The sequence below is a fragment of the Globicephala melas genome, chromosome 14 (genome assembly GCF_963455315.2).
Source record: "Globicephala melas chromosome 14, mGloMel1.2, whole genome shotgun sequence".
NCBI classification, from domain to species: domain Eukaryota; kingdom Metazoa; phylum Chordata; class Mammalia; order Artiodactyla; family Delphinidae; genus Globicephala; species Globicephala melas.
Window position 1 is genome coordinate 24,757,015 of NC_083327.1, and position 22,845 is coordinate 24,779,859.

Below are 22,845 nucleotides of genomic sequence, written 5' to 3' on the forward strand. Positions count from 1 at the left end.
TACAAGCAACTATACGCGAATAAAATGGACAAATTCTTAGAAAACAACAACCTTCCAAGACTGAACCAGGAAGAAACAGAAAATATAAACAGACCAATCACAAGCACTGAAATTGAAACTGTGATTAAAAATCTTCCAACAAACAAAAGCCCAGGACCAGATGGCTTCACAGGTGAATTCTACCAAACATCGAGAGAAGAACTAACACCTATCCTTCCCAAACTCTTCCAAAATATAGCAGAGGGAGGAACACTCCCAAACTCATTCTACGAGGCCACCATCACCCTGATACCAAAACCAGACAAATATGTCACAAAGAAAGAAAACTACAGGCCAATATCACTGATGAACATAGATATGAAAATCCTCAACAAAATACTAGCAAACAGAATCCAACAGCACATTAAAAGGATCATACACATGATCAAGTGGGTTTTATCCCAGAAATGCAAGGATTCTTCAATATATGCAAATCAATCAATGTGATAAACCATATTAACAAATTGAAGGAGAAAAACCATATGATCATCTCAATAGATGCAGAAAAAGCTTTCAACAAAATTCAACACCCATTTATGAAAAAACCCTCCAGAAAGTAGGCATAGAGGGAACTTACCTCAACATAATAAAGGCCATATATAAAAAACCCACAGCCAACATCATTCTCAATGGTGAAAAACTGAAACAATTTTCTCTAAGATCAGGAACAAGACAAGGTTGCCCACTCTCACCACTATTCTTCAACATAGTTTTGGAAGCTTTATCCACAGCATTCAGAGAAGAAAAAGAAATAAAAGGAATCCAAATTGGAAAAGAAGTAAAGCTGTCACTGTTTGCAGATGACATGATACTATACATAGAGAATCCTAAACACTCTACCAGAAAAGTACTAGAGCTAATCAGTGAATTTGGTAAAGTAGCAGGATACAAAATTAATGCACAGAAATCTCTTGCATTCCTATACACTAATGATGAAAAACCTGAAAGAGAAATTAAGGAAAGACTCCCATTTACCACTGCAACAAAAAGAATAAAATACCTAGGAATAAACCTACCAAAGGAGACAAAAGAACTGTATGCAGAAAACTGTGAGACACTGATGAAAGAAATTAAAGATAATACAAACAGATGGAGAGATATACCATGTTCTTGGATTGGAAGAATCAACGTTGTGAAAATGACTATACTACCCAAAGCAATCTACAGATTCAGTGCAATCCCTATCAAACTACCAATGGCATTTTTCACAGAACTAGAACAAAAAATTTCATTATTTGTATGGATACACAAAAGAACCCAAATAGCCACAACAATCTTGAGAAAGAAAAACGGAGCTGGAGGAATCAGGCTCCCTGACTTCAGACTATACTACAAAGCTACAGTTATCAAGACAGTGTGGTACTGGCACAAAAACAGAAATATAGATCAATGGAATAGGATAGAAAGCCCAGAGATAAACCCACGCACATATTGTCACCTTATCTTTGATAAAGGAGGCAAGTATATACAATGGAGAAAAGACAGCCTCTTCAATAAGTGGTGCTGGGAAAACTGGACAGGTACATGTAAAAGAATGAAATTAGAACACTCCCTAACACCATACACGAAAATAAACTCAAAATGGATCAAAGACCTAAATGTAAGTCCAGACACTATAAAACTCTTAGAGGAAAACATAGGCAGAATACACTGTGACATAAATCACAGCAGGATCCTTTTTGACCCACCTCCTAGAGAAATGGAAATAAAAACAAAAAATCAACAAATGGGACCTAATGAAACTTAAAAGCTTTTGCATAGAAAAGGAAACCATAAACAAGATGAAAAAACAACCCTCAGAATGGGAGAAAATATTTGCAATTGAAGAAACTGACAAAGGATTAATCTCCAAAATTTACAAGCAGCTCATGCAGCTCAATATCAAAAAAACAAACAACCCAATCCAGAAATGGGCAGAAGACCTAAATAGACATTTCTCCAAAGAAGATATACAGACTGCCAACAAACACAAGAAAGGACGCTCAACATCACTAATCATTAGAGAAATGCAAATCAAAACTACAAAGAGGCATCACCTCACCCCAATCAGTATGGCCATCATCAAAAAATCTACAAACAATAAATGCTGGAGAAGGTGTGGAGAAAAGGGAACCCTCTTGCACTGTTGGTGGGAATGTAAATTGATACAGCCCACTATGGAGAACAGTATAGAGGTTCCTTAAAAAACTAAAAATAGAACTACCATACGACCCAGCAATCCCACTACTGGGTATAAACCCTGAGAAAACCATAATTCAAAAAAAGTCATGTACCACAATGTTCATTGCAGCTCTATTTACAATAGCCAGGACATGGAAGCAACCTAAGTGTCCATCGCCAGATGAATGGATAAAGAAGATGTGGCACATATGTACAATGGAATATTACTCAGCCATAAAAAGAAACGAAATTGAATTATTTGTAGTGAGGAGGATGGACCTAGAGTCTGTCATACAGAGTGCAGTAAGTCAGAAAGAGAAAAACAAATACTGTATGCTAACACATATATATGGAATCTAAAAAAAAAAAAAAGAGGTTCTGAAGAACCTAGGGGCAGGAAAGGAATAAAGACACAGACGTAGAGAATGGACGTGAGGACACGGGGAGGGGAAAGCTAAGCTGGAACAAAGTGACAGAGTAGCACTGACATATATACACTACCAAATGTAAAGTAGATCGCTAGTGGGAAGCAGCCGCATAGCACAGGGAGATCAGCTCAGTGCTTTGTGACCACCTAGAGGGGTGGGATAGGGAGGGTGGGAGGGAGATGCAAGAGGAAGGAGACATGGGGATATGTGTATATGTATAGCTTGATTCACTTTGCTATAAAACAGAAACTAACACACCATTGTAACGCAATTATACTCCAATAAAGATGTTAATAAATAAGTAAATAAAAATAAAGCAATGAGTGAATTTACGGAGGGAAGGTTAGGTAGAGCCTGAAGCTTATACAATTTGAGGGACAAGTCCTTAAGCAGAAAAATTAAAGTTTTAACTACAAATTAGGTACAAGGTTGAAAGGAGACCTTGTGATTAGGAGCTCTGAAGCTTATTTTTCATTGGCTCTTCAATAAATCTGCCTCTTCTTTTGAGGTAAATATATCAGTGTAATATCGGAAGGAAAGTGCAATTCTAGGAGGAGAGAAGAGGGAGCCAACTGAGTAGATGTTTGCAGTGACCATACATTTCTAATGAAAATGAGGACACATAGTGTGAGAAAGAAAAGAATGTCTTAAGTCCTAGATATATTTTGTCTCAAAAATATGGAATATGTGATTATTCATGAAGTTTGAACATGGGAGTTAATTGCGGAATAGGCAGTTGCTGGAAAGAGTGGTAAGATTACAAAAGTCTTTTGTGGAAAAGTCAGAAACTTCACTAGAAACCATGCATCTCAGTGTGAGACAACTGATCTGGAAGGTCCTTCTGGATGATGAGAGAAATGTTTGTGGCACAATAGACAGAAGCTCAAGGGTGGGTACTATTGTCAACGGAAGTATGACAGCTACCAGAATCAAACGGAAAAGAGGACAGCTGAAAAAATTGGAAAGTAAGAGAAATATGGCACAGCAGTACAGACAATATAATTTCATAATTTTACTCATATATGTTCCAAAATGAATATGAGAGTGATGTATTTGTCACTATTTAACTGATAAGCAGACAGATTAATTAATCACATAGATATTTGTTAGAACTTCCTCACATTAGATAGTGTTCTTACCACTGGAAACATTTTAAAGAAGACATAAGCCATTCTGTCAGCCAAAAGAGAATACAAAAAACAGATCTAGACATAAACAAGTAACCAAACATGAGATATGAAAGTGTTTTAAAAAAACATGAGACTATTTGCAAAATCTTGAAATGGAAGAGGACTCTTAACCAAGACTGAAAAATCTGATAACTATAAAGGGGAACATGGCATTTTATATAAAATACTTTTTAAATTTAGAGAGAAAGGACTAAGTAAAAGGAACAGATTATTTATAGAAAAATCTATCCAAATGGACAATAAAAATAAAAATATTTTAAAAAGAACTATATGGAAGTTCCCTGGTGGTCCCGTGGTTAGGACTCCAAGCTCTCATTGCGAAGGGCCCAGGTTCAAAAAAAAAAAAAAAAATACACAAGATAAAGAAAAAAAAGAACTATACAACTAGACAACAATATTTTTCATGAGCATAGATGTAAAAATCCTCATCAAATTATTAGCAAATTGAATCCAACATTGTATAAAAAGGAATTACACCATACCAAGTGGGATTTATCCCAAGTATGTAAGGCTGGCTCAAGACATGGATACCAAATAATGTATTCCATCACATCAGTAAGTTAAAAAAGAAAAATAACATGACCATATCAATAACTGCAGAAAAATCACTAAATGAAATCCAACACCCATTTATGATTAAAACTCTCAGTGAATTAGGAACAAAGGGGAACTTCCTAAAATTAATAAAGAATATCTACCAAAAAATCCATGGCTAAAATCATACTTAACGGTGAAAAACTCAAAGCTTTTCCATTAAGATCAGATACAGTAAGATCCCCTTTCACTGCTACTTTGTAACATCATACTGGAAGTTATAACTAATGTAATAATACAGGAAAATACATAAAAGGTATACAGATTGGGAAAGAAGAAATAAAACTGTCTTTGTTCATAGATGCCATGGTCTTCTAAGTAGAAAATCTGAAAAGACAGACAAAAAAATACTCCTGGAACTAATAAAATTATAGCAAAGTTGCAGGATACAAGGTTAATATAAACTCAGTCACTTTCTTATACACACAGTAATACAAAAACAAGTAAAATTTGAAATTAAAAACACCATACTATTTACATTAACACCACAAAAAATGAAATAGTTATAAATTTAACAAACTTCATACAAGATATAAATGAGAAAAACTATAAAACTGATGAACAAAATCAAAGAAGAATGACATAAATGGTGAGATATTCCATGTTCTTGGACAGAAAGGAGCGCTGTGAATCCCTGTGAACAACTGTGATCAGTTGTTCACATCTTGATGTACAGATTCAATGCAATCCCAGTTAAAATCCCAGCCAGTTATTTTGTGGATATCAACAAACTGATTCTAAAGTTTATGTGGAGAAGCAAAGTCCCAGAATAGCCAACACAATACTGAAGAAGAACAAAGTCGAAGAGTGACACTACCCAACTTCAAGACTTACTGTAAAGCTACAGTAGTCAAGACATTGTGGTATCAGTACAAGAAAAAACAGATCAATGGCACAGAGAAGACAGCCCAGAAATAGGTCCCCCATAAATATAGTCAACTGATCTTTGACAAAGGAGCAAAGGCAATATAATGGAGCAAAGATGGACCTTTAAACAAATTGTGTTGGAACTACTGGTCATGTTAAAAAAAAAAAAAAAAAGCTTGAATACACAGACCTTACAGCCTTCACAAATATTAACTCAAAATGAATTATAAACCTAAATGTAAAATGCAAAACTATAAAACTCCTAGAGTACAACATAGAAGAAAACCTAGATGACCTTGGGTATGAAGATGACTTCTTAGATACAACAAAGGCACAATCCATGAAAGAAATAATTGGTAAGCTGAACTTCATTAATATTAAAAACTTCTGTTTTGTGAAAGTGAATGCCAAGGGAATGAAAAGACAAGCCACAGACTAGGAGAAAATATCTGTATAAGACAGATCTGATAAAGTACTGTGACCCAAAATATAAAAATACTTTAAACCCAACAAGAACACAATCTTATTGAAAACAGACCAAAGACCCGAACAGACATCTCACCAAAGAAGATATACAAATGACAATAAGCAAATAAAAAGATGGATGGCACACGGTGGGAGGGGTATGAATGAGATGATGAAATGAGAGGACACCATAAGCAACTTCTTGGTTTCAAAGTGAGAACAGAGATAGAAGTTGTTAAAGGAATCAGATCTGCAGTGGTCTTAAGTTTGATTCTTGACCTCTCTATATCTGGCATTTAAAAACACCTCATTAGGCCTCAATTTTCTCATCTTTAAAGCATTATAGCACCTTTCTTGTTATTTTGAGAAGTACATTTTGTGTGTAAAGTGAGTAACATATGCCTTTAAAATCCCTTTTGTTCAGGCTATTGCTAAGATCAGATTTGGGTTAATGCTGGGTTATTTATCATGTATTTTGGTTTCCCTACTTAATGAAAAGTTTAATGGGATGGTTGTGTTTAGCAATAAGCAATATCCATGAAACTAGATGTTCCATATCAACCTCCACTAATTGAACAAGGCAGAAACAAACAGACCAGAAGCAACGTCCATGATTGCTAAAATGTTCTCAGGAATTTTTTTTTTCAGAATTCTTGCAATAGTTCAATAAAAGCAGCCAAATGAACAATGCAAGAAATGTCACTGAATTTAAACCAAGAGTTTACTGCAAATCAGGGTTAGCAGAATCTTTCTATTGATTGTGGTGTGACTGCAGTACAAACATTGTCCTCCTTAACTACATCCTATACAGAATTGCTAACTTTTTCCTAGATGGAGTATACATTTTAGAAACTGAAGAAAGTAAAGAAGAAAAATTCATCATTTTGATTGAAGGAAAATTGCAGAGGATGTTATAAATGTTTCTATTTCCTGAATTGCACATATAGAAATGCATCAGTGTCTTGAAGAGCAGACTTTGACAATGTAAACTAAGCTCTTCCCTGTGATGAACTTGAATAGCCAAGACAGACTGAATACAGTACAATGCTTGTGCTTGAAACAGAGGTCAAATAACATAAAACTGAAAATTGTTTATTAAATTTAGAAAGATGGTCATTGGTGACCTTTGCTAGAGAAGCTATGCAGAAAACGTGTAAAAGCCATAATGGAATAATGTGGTAGACAGGAGGAACTGCTGTCCAGACCCCTCTTTGAGGGACGTGCAGTCAGCAGACAGTTCAGGATGTCAGTTCTTTCAAAGTGAGCATCACCACATCACCAGAGATCCCAAACTCTGATAAGTTGAGGAATTGAAAAAATGGAGATGTGTTTAGAAAGCTCTCTCATTTAAAAGTTTATCTGTAATGAGGAAGAGAGAGGAGGTAGTAGCAGCAGAAGAAACAGTGTTAAGGGAGAGGTTTTATTATTTTAATGTTTTGGGGTGATAGGGGTTGGGAAGGACTTGAATAAATGTTCATGGAAAGGATGCTGTAAGCAGGGGCAGCTCTTTATAATGTCCCAGGACTTCAAACTACAGTGTAATAATTTGACTCTTCCACTACATTAGCCCAAAGTCAGATATAAATTTGCATATTTAAATGAGTTCCTTTTTCTTTTGAAAGGGGCACAGATTTTGAAGAAAAAAAGAACAGTGCTTATTTGGTGAGTTGGAATTAGTAGTGAGATCAATGGATTTCTTTATATCCCTTAAACCAACGTTTATATGTTCTGTAATCCATTCCAAGGTAGTCATAAAGTACAAAATTGCATGAAGATGCTGGAAATGTCAGCCATCAGTGTCACAAACAAAAATAGACATTTCACCTTACTTTCCAGGAACTCTGATGGTGAAGGTTTTTTGTTTTGTTTTTTAATTGTATTTCCTCAGAAAGGACAATTAAATTCTAAAAGCAAATTATCAGAATTAATGTTATTTATGACTTTTTCTCAGTCTTTTTTAGAAAAGAGAATATATTTCCTAAAGTAACATTCATGAATGATAACATAACTAGAAATAGCCCTAGCAAAATATGGCATTACTGATTGCTATTTGTCCCTTGATAACAGCATCCTGATAAGAATATTCGTATCTTTAGACAATCTAAAATGATTCCTTCTTGACCCAGAGGTTAAAATGTACTCCTTTTGACAAGAGGTGAAATAGGTGCTTTTCTCCCATCTAAGAAAACAAAATACACAATGACAAATACTTGTGAAGCTAATAAAGAAGTGAGCACAAACACGGTATATGACGCAAGCGATGAGAAATCACCACTTTATGAACGAAGTTCCTATTCAGAGTACTACTGTGAAAGTTAAAGATGCTTAACTTTTATAGAAACCTACTATGATATAGGTATTTTCTTTCTGTTTTTATTTTATTTTTAATGGTGCCTAGAAAATTGCTTAGAAAATAGGAAGACTGGAGATTTTATACTTATTTCTAAAATCATTAATGAATGTAATTTACTAACAATACCTCTGTTATGATCTAATTGATTATTTTAATTGAGGCTGGAATTAGAACCACTAGTTCTGCTTTAGTCTGGAAAATACACACATTGGTGCATGCATACAGAGGGAGCACAAAACCAGTTGTTTCACTCTAGTATTCACAGATACTTACCTTTGCTCATAGAGCCAGGTTAGAGTATCTTATCGTCACTTACTTACAACACACATGCTTGCTAACAAAGAAGGCTATCATTCAGGATTTTGCAAAAACAAATCTACTTTCAGACTGTATGCATGTAATGTTTCCCTGTTGCGTGAAAACATAAGAGCCATTAAAAAGCTGAACATCTTTTATAAATTCACGAATCTGGAAATATTGAAGACAGGTTGACATTTCTTAGACATCTTACTGCAATTGACAATTATCTGAAATAGCATATGAAGGTGGTAAAAATGAAAAATTGTAAGTCTCAAGTAACTTATATAGCAGTCTATCAAATTTTTATTTTTATTTTGCAGTCTATCGAGTTTTTATTTATATAACATGATGACAGTAAAATAATCTACATCATAGCAATATTAAAATAATATTAAAGTGTTTTATGTTATATTCCCTGTTAGTAATAAAACCAAACACCTTAGTTACCAGTGTATAGACAAGCATGTTTTCATCAATGCACATGTTAGTGGTAGCAGACAAGCAGAATAGCAAATAAACAGCTAACTAAACAATCTTATTCTCTCCCTAGCAGAGCTTTTGATAGAACTGTGGAAAAAAATCCATATACTGTGTGTGAATACATATACCATATGGATGTATATATATATCCATAAATCCAATTTTATATCTATCTGCATATACAGAATATATGTCTTTTTCTTATTATATGTGTCCATGCTACCAACTTTCCACTGTGTATTTCAGAAAGATTTTCCCCACGTTTATGAAAGCAGATGCTATTTACATATTCTGTTTGTTTACAACTCAACTTCCAAGGTACATCAGCCATGAAATTTCCCGTGGTCATGATACTTTCTTTTCTACTTAAATGTCCACTTTGTTGAAAACTGATTAGATTGGTTGTGGATTCAAACTAAAGAATTCCTTAAGGTGTCAGCAACACCTTTACTTTTAAATTCATGTTCAGCTTTGGTATTTTTAATTATATACAACAAAGGAATACATACTTAACTCAGTTTACTTAAAAAGAGTTATATTTTGATATACTTAGTAGGGTGCATTTTGACTCCTTCCTTCAGATGGCCAAAAACTGACAAGATATTTAAAATTTTGCATTTGTGGGATTTAAACATATTCAGATTTCTCGGATTAGGTCACCAATATTCTGGAATTTGAGTTCCTTGACTTTTCTCCTCTTTTCATTTGCCTACTTTGATACTTGGCTACAATACTTTCTTTTTCATTTTTTCCTATTTCCTTTTATAATTTTTTAAAGAGTAGTAAACAAAACTACTCTATCCCTGGGACCTAACACATTTATTTGGTATAATATGTCTTCAATAACTATTTGTTGATTAAATATATTGTCAATCTATAGTCTTAAATATCTTACCTACTTATTATTAACATCTTAGGTAAATTTCATGATTGATTTCAAGATAGTTAATTGAACTCATTTTCTGGCCATAATTCTCCACCTTCCCATTCCTAGACTGTACTTCTCATTTCAAAAATCTCATCCTTGCTTGTGAACATTTGAAAAGTGTAAAGAAGAAACAGAAAGGGAGACGATTCATAATTTATTTTATGAACTCAGATTTTTTCACCCAGGGATGTGAAGATTGCTGGGAATCTAACCAATTCCTTTCATATACGTCAATGAGTTCATGTGATATGGGATTGAATTTAGTCTATGTAAATTTAAAGAGTAATATCAAACCAAAACTGATGAATAAGAAGCGAGAAATATTATGCTAGTCATATAAAAGATATTTCCAAGAATTAGATCTTTTTTTTTTTTTTTTTTTTTTTTTTTTTGCGGTACGTGGGCCTCTCCCACCGCGGAGCACAGGCTCCAGACGCGCAGGCTCAGCGGCCATGGCTCACAGGCCCAGCCGCTCCGCGGCACGTGGGATCCTCCTGGACCGGGGCACGAACCCGTGTCCCCTGCATCGGCAGGCGGACTCTCAACAACTGCACCACCAGGGAAGCCCGAATTAGATCCTTTTAAAAGGAAATGTAATACATCAGTAGATAATATGTTCCCTGTCATATTAGCAGTTGGTAGGAATATTTTATAGAAATATAAAACATTGTGGTTTGAACCAGAAGACAATCTCAGAAAAACTCTTACAAAACTGTTTCTAAGTTCTTCTCAATTTGACCATGTTTCTTTGTCTCTTTCTCAAAAACAGTAACTATCATATCTGCCCCTCAAAACTTTACTACTCCTTGCCTTTAACAGTATTTATTTCAGCTCACCTTTAAATATATGCTCTTAATTCAACCCTTTCCAAACGCTTAGAGAAAGGTGGCAATCAGCATTGATTTCACCTAGTAGATTAGTTAATTTTTACAGTATTTCTTGCCACTTAAGAATTTCTCAAAGATAATAATCATCATCTATCTCATCAGGAATCTACTGACTTACAGCCTTAAACCACAAGACAAGCACATTTCTCTATTAACCATCTCCTGCCTGCCTTCTTAGACTACCCTTTACCAGCTGTCTGCAGTTGCATGTTACCCACACTCTGGTTAACATTTTTTAAGTTGAATTTGCATGGACATGAGATCTATTATTTCTACAGTCCTGACCACTCCCTATTTGTTATGTGTGACTTATTTTACTAATTTATATTACTTCTTTGGTCCCCGTAGGTATCTGAATTACAAGGACATACTTAGACTGAAAAATCAGTTTGTACTCTGGCAGAAATCAAAGGAGTAATGTGTTTGCCTTTTGTTCCATTTGTACCTTTTAGTGTTTTGAGTTATTTTTAAGTGTTTGTGGCTATAGGGATATTGTTGATATTCTACTGAAGATTTGATTTGTATAAAATAGTGGAAAGAAATAAACTTGGGACTCAGTGTATTTCATTTCTAGTCCCATATTTTGCTAGTGAAATTGAATAAACAACATTTCATGGAAGCTCAATTTCCACATTGTAAAAAACAGGATACAATTATGCTTTCCTCATTTTTTCCCCTATGTTAAGATTGAATTTATACAAGAGAATATTGAAATAGTACTACTTGATAATTAGGTGCCATCATTATTAGCATTAGCTATGTTAACAGATTGGTAAATTCTGCCTTCTTATTGCAATTTCTGATCCTACGTATTTATATTACTGTTTATCTTATGTGAACCTAATCAATCCTTTTTATAAACCCCTTCCACAACAGAAGCCAACCACAGTTTCAGGTATCAGAATCTATCCCTATGGTTATTTGAAGGACTGAGAAAAAATGCTAGTCCCCTTTCCACAAAGAGGAGGTATGAGTCAACAGTTGTATCAACCTTTTGGCATATTTAAAATAAAGGGCATTGAGGAGATAATCAATATTAATATCATAGGGAATTGAACTGAATCAACTAGGGAATAAGAAATTAATCATGAGCTATGTAAAGGCTACTAATATTATTAGAAAGAACCTACAAAAATAAAATATTAACAATATTCCACAACTGTAATAGAAGAATTAGTCCCCTATATTCTTCCTTTCAAGGCTCAAAGTCTTAAAATATATCCAATTTAATTTATACAATAAGGATATTATAAAAAGCCTTAAAGAGTGATTTTTTTATGATTTTTGCTACCACCTAGATAGTTAAGTTATGGTACTATTATGTACAAATGGTTCTTATAAATATTCCTCTCTCAGTAGTTAATTAAAGCCTAATCCCACTAGCATATAGACAAGAAAACTTATGACAGAGTTTTATGATTCTTCATGAAATAACCAGAAACTGTCAAAGGCAAAGGGTATACCACCTATTTAAATAGTCAAGATATTTACAAAACTCTAATTTTGCCTTTATGTGAATTCCTATTCGTATAATATGTGATGTGGGCTTTATGCAGAACTCATTTGAAAGAAGGTACAGCAGAAATCTTCAGTAACAAATAATATTTTATCAATGCAAAAAAATGAGCATTTAAATCAAAGATGGATTCAATAACACTGCAAGTTTGTTTTTGTATTAAAATAATAAGTTAAACAGTGAGAGGCAGGGCTACATGACGAAGGGTAAGAAGGGTGTCCTGAAGTTATGATTACATAATAACAAAACACCAGTTTTAACTTGCATGTTTATTATGAAGGGATGTTGAATATTATTGATTTATCAGCATCCCTTACTAAGCCCAGTCATTTTTCGTTACAGTCTCTGTTAACAGCATTAATCTTTAATTTTAAAGGATGATTTTATGGCCATAGAAAGAGAGTTGTATAAGAAGCTTTGGAGTCAAAGAAGTCACATCAAACTGTGAGTGTTTAAAGAATAGCCATAACACTTTGTAGAATTGTTTAAGGGTTTAAGAATATTATTCCTATGATGGAATTTCCTATTATAATATTGGAAATTTTATACGACAACAAACCTCCTATCAATAGAAGCCAGGTAAAACACAAAAATCCTTCAATCTAAACAATCTAGATAAAATACAAAATTTTAAAAAAAAGTTTGAAGTTGTTAACATTAGAGAGCTGTTGAGGCAGCCAGGACATGAGGGACCAAGATCCCCAAAGGAAAAAAACTCACTGAGCTGAACTCAGATTTCTACATGTCGTGTTTTCCTTTTCAGTGTTTACCAGCCATTGCTTCCGGGCAAGAGACAGAGAAGCCAGGCAAAGGGCAAGTGTTAGCAGCCACAGAAGCCAGTCAGCAGACTTTCTGGAGATTAAAAGCTTAACTTTGGTACTATCTAGAAAGCCAGGATATGTGAGCCAAGATCTCGTGTGGAATTCCACTTGAATTTGCTGCTTTTTCAGTTCCATAGGGGAGCAGTAGTAGTTTAAAAGCAGAGCAGAGGTTTCTGTAGTCTTACCAGGTTGGGAATACAAAAATTGGAGTTCAAGACCTGCAAAAGAAGTGAACCAGATTCTAACAGACTGATGTCCTCGATTGGGAACTTTACACAGCTACATTTAAGGAATATGGCTAATTTGATATCAAGTGAAATTTACATAGTCTATAATCCAGCCTTTAGCCATTTAAGTCTTAAATTGGATTGAGGTGAACTGCCCCCTGGGAACTGCCAGAGGCTGGACAAGTTATGCCTTTTTGTAGAGAGAGAACACCATCTACAATCCCAACAATTTTTCTTACAATATATAGGGTGTTTAATAAATGACTGCCAGGTGTAACGAGAAATGGGATTAAGAAAAAGGCTGAAAACTGAAACAGACCCATAGGAGACACAGCTTTCAGAATCATGAGACAAGGAAATTAAAATAAATACAATTTATATAATCAGGAAAAACTGATAGCAAAAAGAGAATTTCATCAGAAAACGTTCATTCATTAAAAAAGTCAAATGGAAATTCTAAGAATTAAAAAATACAATAAGAGGAATTAAAAATATGTGAGTTTAAAAGCAAGTTGAACACACGGAGCGAAGATATTATGTTGTATGAAAATATTCTAATAAAAGCACAGAAAAAAAGAAAAACAGATAAAGAGAGAGAAAATAGTTAAAGGTATAATATGTGTAACTGGTAGACTCTGGAAGTAAGGAGAGAAAGAATGGGGCAGAATTAAGCTTGAAGATAATGGTTAAAATTTTTCCAAATCTGCAGAAATATATCAAGCCCGGGATTTAAGAAGTGCAAATGAGACCTAACATGAAAACACAATTAGATACACTGAAAATAAAAAACAAAGAGAAAATCTTAAAAACATCAAAAGGAAAATTAAAAAGACAGTATTTCCAAGGAATAATATAATGCTTCAAGCTGACTTTTCAATAGACAGAACAGAGCCGGAAAAGAATGGAATGGCATCTTTACAATACTGAAAGAAAAAAATAGTCAAACAGAATTCAAAACTCAGGTAAAACATTTTCAACAGTGATGTGAAATTAAAAAATTTCCAAATCACCAAAAACTGATAGACTTTACCACCAGCAAACCCAAATCAAAATAAACATTAAAGAGAACTCAGCAGGAAGAAGGAACGTGATCCAAGAGGGAAACAGGCAAATGGAAGAAGACAACAAGAACAACAAAATTAGGAAATATGTGGGTAAATACATATTAATACTGATTACACAGAACAGTACAATAATATGTTGTGTGCAATTTAAATGCATGACAGTAATAATACAAAAGTCAAGAGCTGGTAAATAGTGCTTACATGTTCTCAAAGGTCTTAACACTGCCTGGGTAGTAGCAGTTAGTAATTTATAATGCAAGTTACTTAACATTATATTCTAATAAATCAGATTCATGTTAAGGCAACTACAAAAAGCTAATAAAAGCATTTAAAACTAACAACAAATGGAGGAGACAAATGGATAATAAAAATATTGATTAATACAAAAGAAGACAAGAAAAGAGAATAAAAGAAACTTGAACGAGATAGAAAAAACAAGAAACAAATATTTAGATGGTAGATATGAATACATATATATTGGTAATTTTATTAAGTATAAATGGACTAAATATCCAAAGAAAAGTCTAAGATTGTCATACAAGGAAAACAAACAAACCAAAACTCCATATGTTGTTTACAAGAGATTTACTTTGAATATAAGGTCACAGAAAGATTGAAAGTAAAAGAGGAAAAACGAGTTTCCATGCAAGTAATTACCTCAAAAAAGGTAGTGTACACGTCTTAAATCTGATATTACATGCTTCAAGCTATAAGCATTGCTAAAGACAATAACCACAAAATGATCAATCCATTATGAAGATCAGCTATCATAAAAGGAACACCTAACAATTTGGATTCAATTTATATAGTGCAAAAATTAACAAAAATAAAGGGATATAGATAAATTCACAATTAGAAAGGGGTATTCCAATAGGCCTTTCTCAGTAACTGATTAAAAAATAATAATACTCAGTTAAATATATCAGACAAACTGGTCTATTTGATACATAGAACATCCCACCTAACAATATAAAACTTTTTCCTTTCCAGTATATGTGGTACACTTGCCAAAGCTGAAAATATTCTGAGCCATAAAACAAGTCTCAACAAATTTCAAAGTATTTTCTCTCGACAGTAGAATATATAAATAAACTGTGGTATATTTCTGCAATGGAATGCTATACAGAACTAAGAATTAGTGAACTATCATATATATACACAATATATGTATATATATTTTATATATATAATATATGTATATATATTTCATATATATTTTTCAATAAAAATAATTTTGCTTCTAGTGCTCAAGTAACTCTACTTCTCATTTGCACTGACACTATATCTAATTTGAGAGCTCTGCTCTCAAAATACGGTGATATATTTACTACATATGGTGATATATTTATCTATCTATCCCCTAAATTTATCTCAGAGGTGACCTTCTACTGCTGTAGGACAGGACTGGTAAGTATTATACAAATCTCTCAACAACAAACTAGCTTACATATTTGATAATATTTAGTCTTTGAACCTGCTGGATCTGCCATCACACTTCATTTATTGTCTTTTATCTTGGGCACCCTCTTTTCCTGCTCCTCCAACGTTTTGGAGACATGGGGTAGTAGTTATGCATACTGGTGTATGTGTGATAATCCACAAAATGGCACCAAAACTGTGCCACAAAAATTATAAATTCATGTTAGGATTCAATTATTTATTTTTTTTAGACTTAAACAAGAAAAAGCTTATATGTGAAAAACATTTTTCACCCACAATCAGTCACGGTTTATTTACACAGGGCATATCCAAAATAGCTAATAAAAATAAAGATTCTAAATATTTAATATTAAAAGTCCAATAAAAATATTAGAAGTCTCTATGAATATAAAGTAGGCACAGTGATTAACGGCAATAGATTAATAATCTTCCCATACTGTACTTTATGTTCATATTTAAGTTGCTGAATATTTATATAAGGTAAAATAGAAGAACTTATCTCTATAAAATAACAAAAAAGTTATTTTTACTATTACATTTTCTTCTAGTGTCACACTATAATTTTTATTATTAACAGCAAAAGCCACTTTTTTTTTTTTTTTTTTCGGTACGCGGGCCTCTCACTGTTGTGGCCTCTCCCGTAGCGGAGCACAGGCTCCGGATGTGCAGGCTCACCGGCCATGGCTCACGGGCCTAGCCACTCTGCGGTATGTGGGATCTTCCCGGACCGGGGCACGAACCTGCGTCTCCTGCATCAGCAGGCGGACTCTCAACCACTGCACCACCAGGGAAGCCCCACATTTTCTTTTTAAATATAAAATTCCCAGGTTTCTTGCCACAAATTGAAAATGCACAATGTCAATTGTTTACTTTTCTTTATTAAGTAAACTATTTCTTTGCAAATACAGCCCTAAATAGCTAATTAGGTTTCCTAATAGCACTAGAAACCATCATGGGGATAACATACAAGAATTGTTCCATCAGCAAAATTAAAGGGGAGGACCACCTAATACTTGTTTGTTTGTTTTGCTTTGCAATTTAAACTTCTATGGCTTTTTTTCCCATATTTTTTAATATGGCAAATCATTGCTCTCTCTAGAGCTTACATTAATGGGCAGAGGACCAAATTACAAGAGGAGGCTAATTTGCGCCCAAGCATTTTATATTAATAAAATAGATTTTTCAGATCAAGGAATATATACCCTTTCTAAGTTATTCTTTCTCAATTCCTAGTATAATAGGAAGTCCTACTGACTAAATTGTTTCCTCAAAACACCTCACTAGACATAAGTAAAGTGTGTACATTCCCATGGGAGAGACGGTGCTGCAGCTGCTGTAAATATTTGTAGAGAGTTTCTTGTGGGTAGAAAGTAAAAGAAAAAAAAAGTATTGTAAATATGAGATAGGAAGAGAAATTACAATGTTTACCTAAAGCATGTCTTTGCAATATTTCCACATAAAAGTGAAGAAAACTTCATCATGTGCAAATTGTTTAATTTTATTTAAAAGCAGAAACATGTTTTTACGTTACGGTTGACAAATCATATAAACCATTTTACACATCTTTGTTTTTTTCATTATCGGCCACCAGAATGGCTTTGTTCATATACACAAGCTGCTTAATGAGAAGCAGGCAAGGCGGGGTGTGTTGTGGAAGAAAAGAGAAAGAAAAGATGGATGAGTCTTCTTGTGAATTCCCTGCAACTGTACACAGACAGAATGTTTCCTCTACATCATGTTAAGACAAAATGTTTCTTAAGGTACAGATACTCACTTATTTTTCTAAATAACTTAAAAGTGTATTAAACCAGAATGATCCTATTGGTGTTTGACCCAATGTTTAACTGAACCACAAAATAAGCCTGTTTCACTCTAGCATTGATGAATGTTTTTGTTCAAGGGCAGTATAAAATTATTCATTATAGTTTTGCTTATAAATACTCTTTAATCCTCACAATTGTAAGCCTATTTGGTGAAGCAATGGAATGAGCATCAGGAAACATGAGTTTGAGTACCTCTTATGTCAGTCTTCTTCCCATAGAAAGAGGTGGTGATTAGTGCAAGAGTACTCAGACAATGTGTAAAATGATTCAAAGTGTGTAATACTAATATAAATTGTGCATTTAGCAACAGACCCAAAGATTTAGTGTAAAACTCCTGTAACATAAATTGCAACTTCTTTTGTTTATAAATGGAACCAATTGAGTTTGTTAATTCTTTTGATTTAATTTACTGCTGAATTTTTAAAACTTTAAACTAGTCTAAGTCTCATCAATTGCCAAACACACACACACACACACACACACACACCCCTCTACATCTTTTAAGTTTAAGTTCAAGAACTGTTATTGCATATAGTCAGTACACCAGCTTCTTGTCTCTTATGATAGATTTTTGCCTTCTCTCTTTCCCTGGGACCAAATGGAATTTCCGCTATACAAATGTCTCTGTCTCTGGCTCTTTCTCTCTCCTTATTAATCATCTATCAATAAAGTCTAGCTATCTGAACAACTATGATAAAAACAAGACATATATTAAATGGATTTCCCCAAATAGACAATAATCCTAAGGAAGTTTCTATTGCTGCAAAAATCATTTTATTACCATCAACCAGACAACGGTGTGTGGGAATAAGAAGGTTTCCTTCCGGAAACAAAGACCTGGGCATCTCATTGTGATTTCAGTGAACTGGATTTCTGAGGAACACAAACTGTATAAGGACAAAGTACCTTACTAATTTTGGCTTAGATTTAAAGCACTTAGTGAATCTGTTTTTGTGCACTTTTCTAGCACAGAGGCCCTACTCTTAAGATACAATTTGGCTTGTCTTCCTATGGTATAAACCAATCCAGACAAGAGTCTTATGGCCTTTACATAATTTATTTGACTGAGTCCATATCTGTCAGACATTCTGATATCTCTTTCTCTTGGATCCCAGATCCCTATCTGTTTATCCTTTCTTGCTCCTATTTCTTAAAATGTTTTTTACTATTACAGTGAAATCTCTCCCAGATGTCATCCTATAATCTCTCCAACTGCACTTTTAACCCACAATTTCTTTATCTGTAAATTTTGGATTGCCCCTCAAAACAGGTTGAGTTGTAAAATCAAGGTGGACTAATCCATACAACCTTGACATGTTGAGCTGCTGATACTTAAGTGTGACACAGTCATCATAATTGCCAGGAGGTAATGCTAACTGCAGTTGTGCAAACAAAAACTTTATGAAAATCTCCTATAACTCACTTGAAGCAGAAATACAGCGGATGACTAAAGAAGTACAGCTTCAATTTCCTGGAAAGAATAGGTAAGGATTTGTCCCTCCTCTCAAAAATGTATTGATACTCATTTCACATCTTTCATTCAACTGTTGGAAGAATACACTGTATCACAGTAAGGAAACAAAGGTAGGACACAGCCAAAATTACCGTGCTATGCTAACAAGGGATAATGGAAAGGCTTTATTCCATGGAATATAACTAGTTACATGGGTCAATCAATACAAAGGGAGCCAAAAAGCTAAATGAAGTCATATTCTGAGAATAATGTCATATTCTAAATTGAAAGTTTTGATAAGCTGCAGTGATTACTGATAAAGTCCACTCTTCTGCTAACTAAACATTCCATTAATCTCATTACCACGTGGTAAGTTATTCATCCATTCCCCAAGGGAGACATCCAACGTGCCCTCATTCAGTTACTGGATCAAATTCAAAGTTCACAATCTCTGGGTGATGCTCAGACTCAAATGTGATTCATTTTAATCGGAAATCTATGAAGTAAAATGATCAGTTTTACTTTGGAAATCTATGAACTAAAAATCTAATGTATAATGGTAAAACAGGATCAAGATAACCACAATTTTTTTTTCTGTTTAAAAGGAAAAGAGGGCTTCCCTGGTGGCGCAGTGGTTAAGAGTCCACCTGCCAATGCAGCTACATTAATTCATTCAGAAGTTTAACAGTGGGCGTGACAGCCATATTCTTTATTTGATCTTTGCCACACGGTGAGTTCTAATAAGATTTTGTGACTCAACTGCCATTTCCATTGTACTTTTATTGGGCTGGTATAAGAAGTAACTGCTTAGAAAATATGAATTTCTGAATGCTGTTTTCTTTCTTTTCTGCTTGCACACCAGGTGCTGCTTTATATGACCACTTATCATTCCTACAGCACTTTGTCGATACCACCAACATTAACCAATACATACTACTAACCTGTTTTCCCACCTCTTCTTCTATAATGTATCATTATGTTTGAGTGTGACTGTGTGTGTGTACAGTGTAAAAGCATATTTACTATTAGATGAATTGTCTGCCTTGCAAGTTATAGCAAGCAAGAGCTCACCAAATGTTTTGCCACTGCATAGTACAATAACATACATTTTCATTATTTAGCCATTCAATATCAGTTTCTCTGCCACCTACAGCCTGACTTCTAAGACAATGGCACGCATTTTAGTTGTGTGTATAAAGCACTTCATTTCTATGTACCCATTTGTGTACAGATCAGCATAAGATAGCTTACATTGCAAAAATAAACAACTCCTAAATATCAATGTTTTAAAATAGTACTCTTTTCTTGCTTACGCTACATGTCTATCCAGGTCAGTAGGAGTGAACACTCTACATGGTCCTAGAGGTATCCAGACTAGTAAAACAATAACCATGTCATATGTTCCCAGTCTCTGTGTCAAAGCAGAAATACAGCTTTGGAGATCTCGTACAAGCAACTGAATGCTCCAATCTGGAAGTGCTACTAGAAGCTCATCAGCCAGAACTGGTTACAAGGGCTCACCCAACTACAAGAATACTAGAAAGTTCAAATCTACCAGATGCCCAGAAGTAAGAAAAACTGAGAATATTTACCAAACAGCTCAGCTTCTTCGTGTTTAAACAATGGTAAATTCTGTTTATTTAGATACTATTTTTTCCCAGATCACTTTCACAAATAAATTTCTTCATTAGTCTAAGAATAGGTACTTCCCTATTTCGTATTCAACCTTACAATTCCATATTTTCAACTGCAAGTGGGATAACAACAATCTTATCTCAATCCAACACAACGAAGCCCCATGTTTAAATATTTTAACAGCAAACGTGACACCGTATTTAGACTGAGGTTAGACTAGGTTAAATTTGTAGAGTGTTATGACACTTAGGCCTTTGGAGCACAATATGTTTATTATCTCATATCTAGAGTACAAAACAAATGATAGCTCAATTAACTACTTCATGAATAGAAATTACAGATACATTCTTTTTAACTAAGAGAAACATCATATCTTTACTGACTGATATTATTCCCGACATATTTGCCAATCATGTTTCAGATGTATTCCTGGCTTTTTTACGACCTAAGGCTATTGCATTTAGTTCATACAACATCCAGCTCCATCTGCTGAAGCCTAACATTATTTCCCTAGTTGCTATTTCATACAACATGACAAAATTAAATATAGTTTATAAAATCCTCATAAGTTATCAATTAAATGAAAACTAAGGAAACAGAATAAAAATAGATGAAAGATGGTCAGTGAGCCATTGACATTGCAAATTATTTCAAATTGACCTCTAAGATTGTACTTAGATTTTACATTGAGTTTCTGGACAATTGGTTTTGCTCCAAAAAGTTAGTAAATCATTGATAAACAGACACAACAGAGATGAATTCTAAACATCGGTAGAAGAAAACTTGTGATAGTTAGCATTTTTGAGAAACTCATTACGAGAACATATATGTATAACCCATGATACAGTTGAAACTACTTCATTTTTTTCTTGGTTATCTCCCAGTGCTGTTTTCAGGGAGCTGCCCATTTATTGAAAATAGAAGGGAATAGCATTGGTTTTGTTCTAAAATCGGTTGCCTTAATAAGAGTAGTTTAGAGTAATGCTTTCTTAAGTTCAATAAAACATGTTGGAACAATCACACAAGGCATCTTAAACATTCCTATTAAATATAGCATTTTCCTACAGAATAAATTTATACCAGGTATAAGCTGAGAAGAGGGTGAACACACATGTGGTTTTAAAATATCAGACACTCTTTCCTTTAGAGTTGAAAAAGGCAACATTTTTTTTACTGGAAAACAATTTATTTTCAGTGAGGCACTTTGGAAAATTCTGGATCTCATCTCAACCTTCAATCAGAATGGAGAGAATTTTAAGGCCTGAACTGAAAAACACAAAAGTTAAAAATGAACAAGAGGGGCTTCCCTGGTGGCGCAGTGGTTGAGAGTCCGCCTGCCGATGCAGGGGACACGGGTTCGTGCCCCAGTCCGGGAAGATCCCACATGCCGTGGAGCGGCTGGGCCCGTAAGCCATGGCCACTGAGCCTGCGCGTCCGGAGCCTGTGCTCCGCAATGGGAGAGGCCACAACAGTGAGAGGCCCGCGTACCACAAAAAAAAAAAAAAAAAAAAAGAACAAGAAATGTAGAGACAGGAAGAAATGGTCTAGCTGTTAACTAGTTGTGTGACCCAGAGATACAAATAGGTCTGAACCTCAGTTATTTCACTGTAAGTTAAGGGTAATAATACTAACCTGAAGAGTTTTATAAGGCCTGTTACTTGCTACTACATGCAAAAACGTTGGGTAAAGTGTAAACAACATATTATGCACACAAATGTTATTCCATCCTCTTCCTTTACATGTTTTCACCTATAGCTACAAATGAATACAGTGGACGATTCCTTATATTACATCAATATTATATAAGCTAATATAAAGTGCTGGGAAGAGCAGTAGAACCTGCTTGCATTATGTTTTTTTCTTAAGTAATCATTGTTATAGCCTTTTAAATTTTATTTAGCAGATTCAAATAGTATTCAGGACCATGAAGTTTAGTCATATAGCTTGATTTAGATTATAATACAAGGCTTGAAAAAGTTACAAACATACTTTAAAATGGTTACAAGTGTGTATGTGCATATATTAAGTGTATTTTTACACAACTAAAGAATCTACATAAGTGTGTGGATACACACATGCATATACACACAGTGATATGTAGCAGAATAATGTAGTAGGGAATTAAAAGCAGCAACTCTGGAGTAAAATGGCTGGGTTTGAATGTCTGCTCTTTAG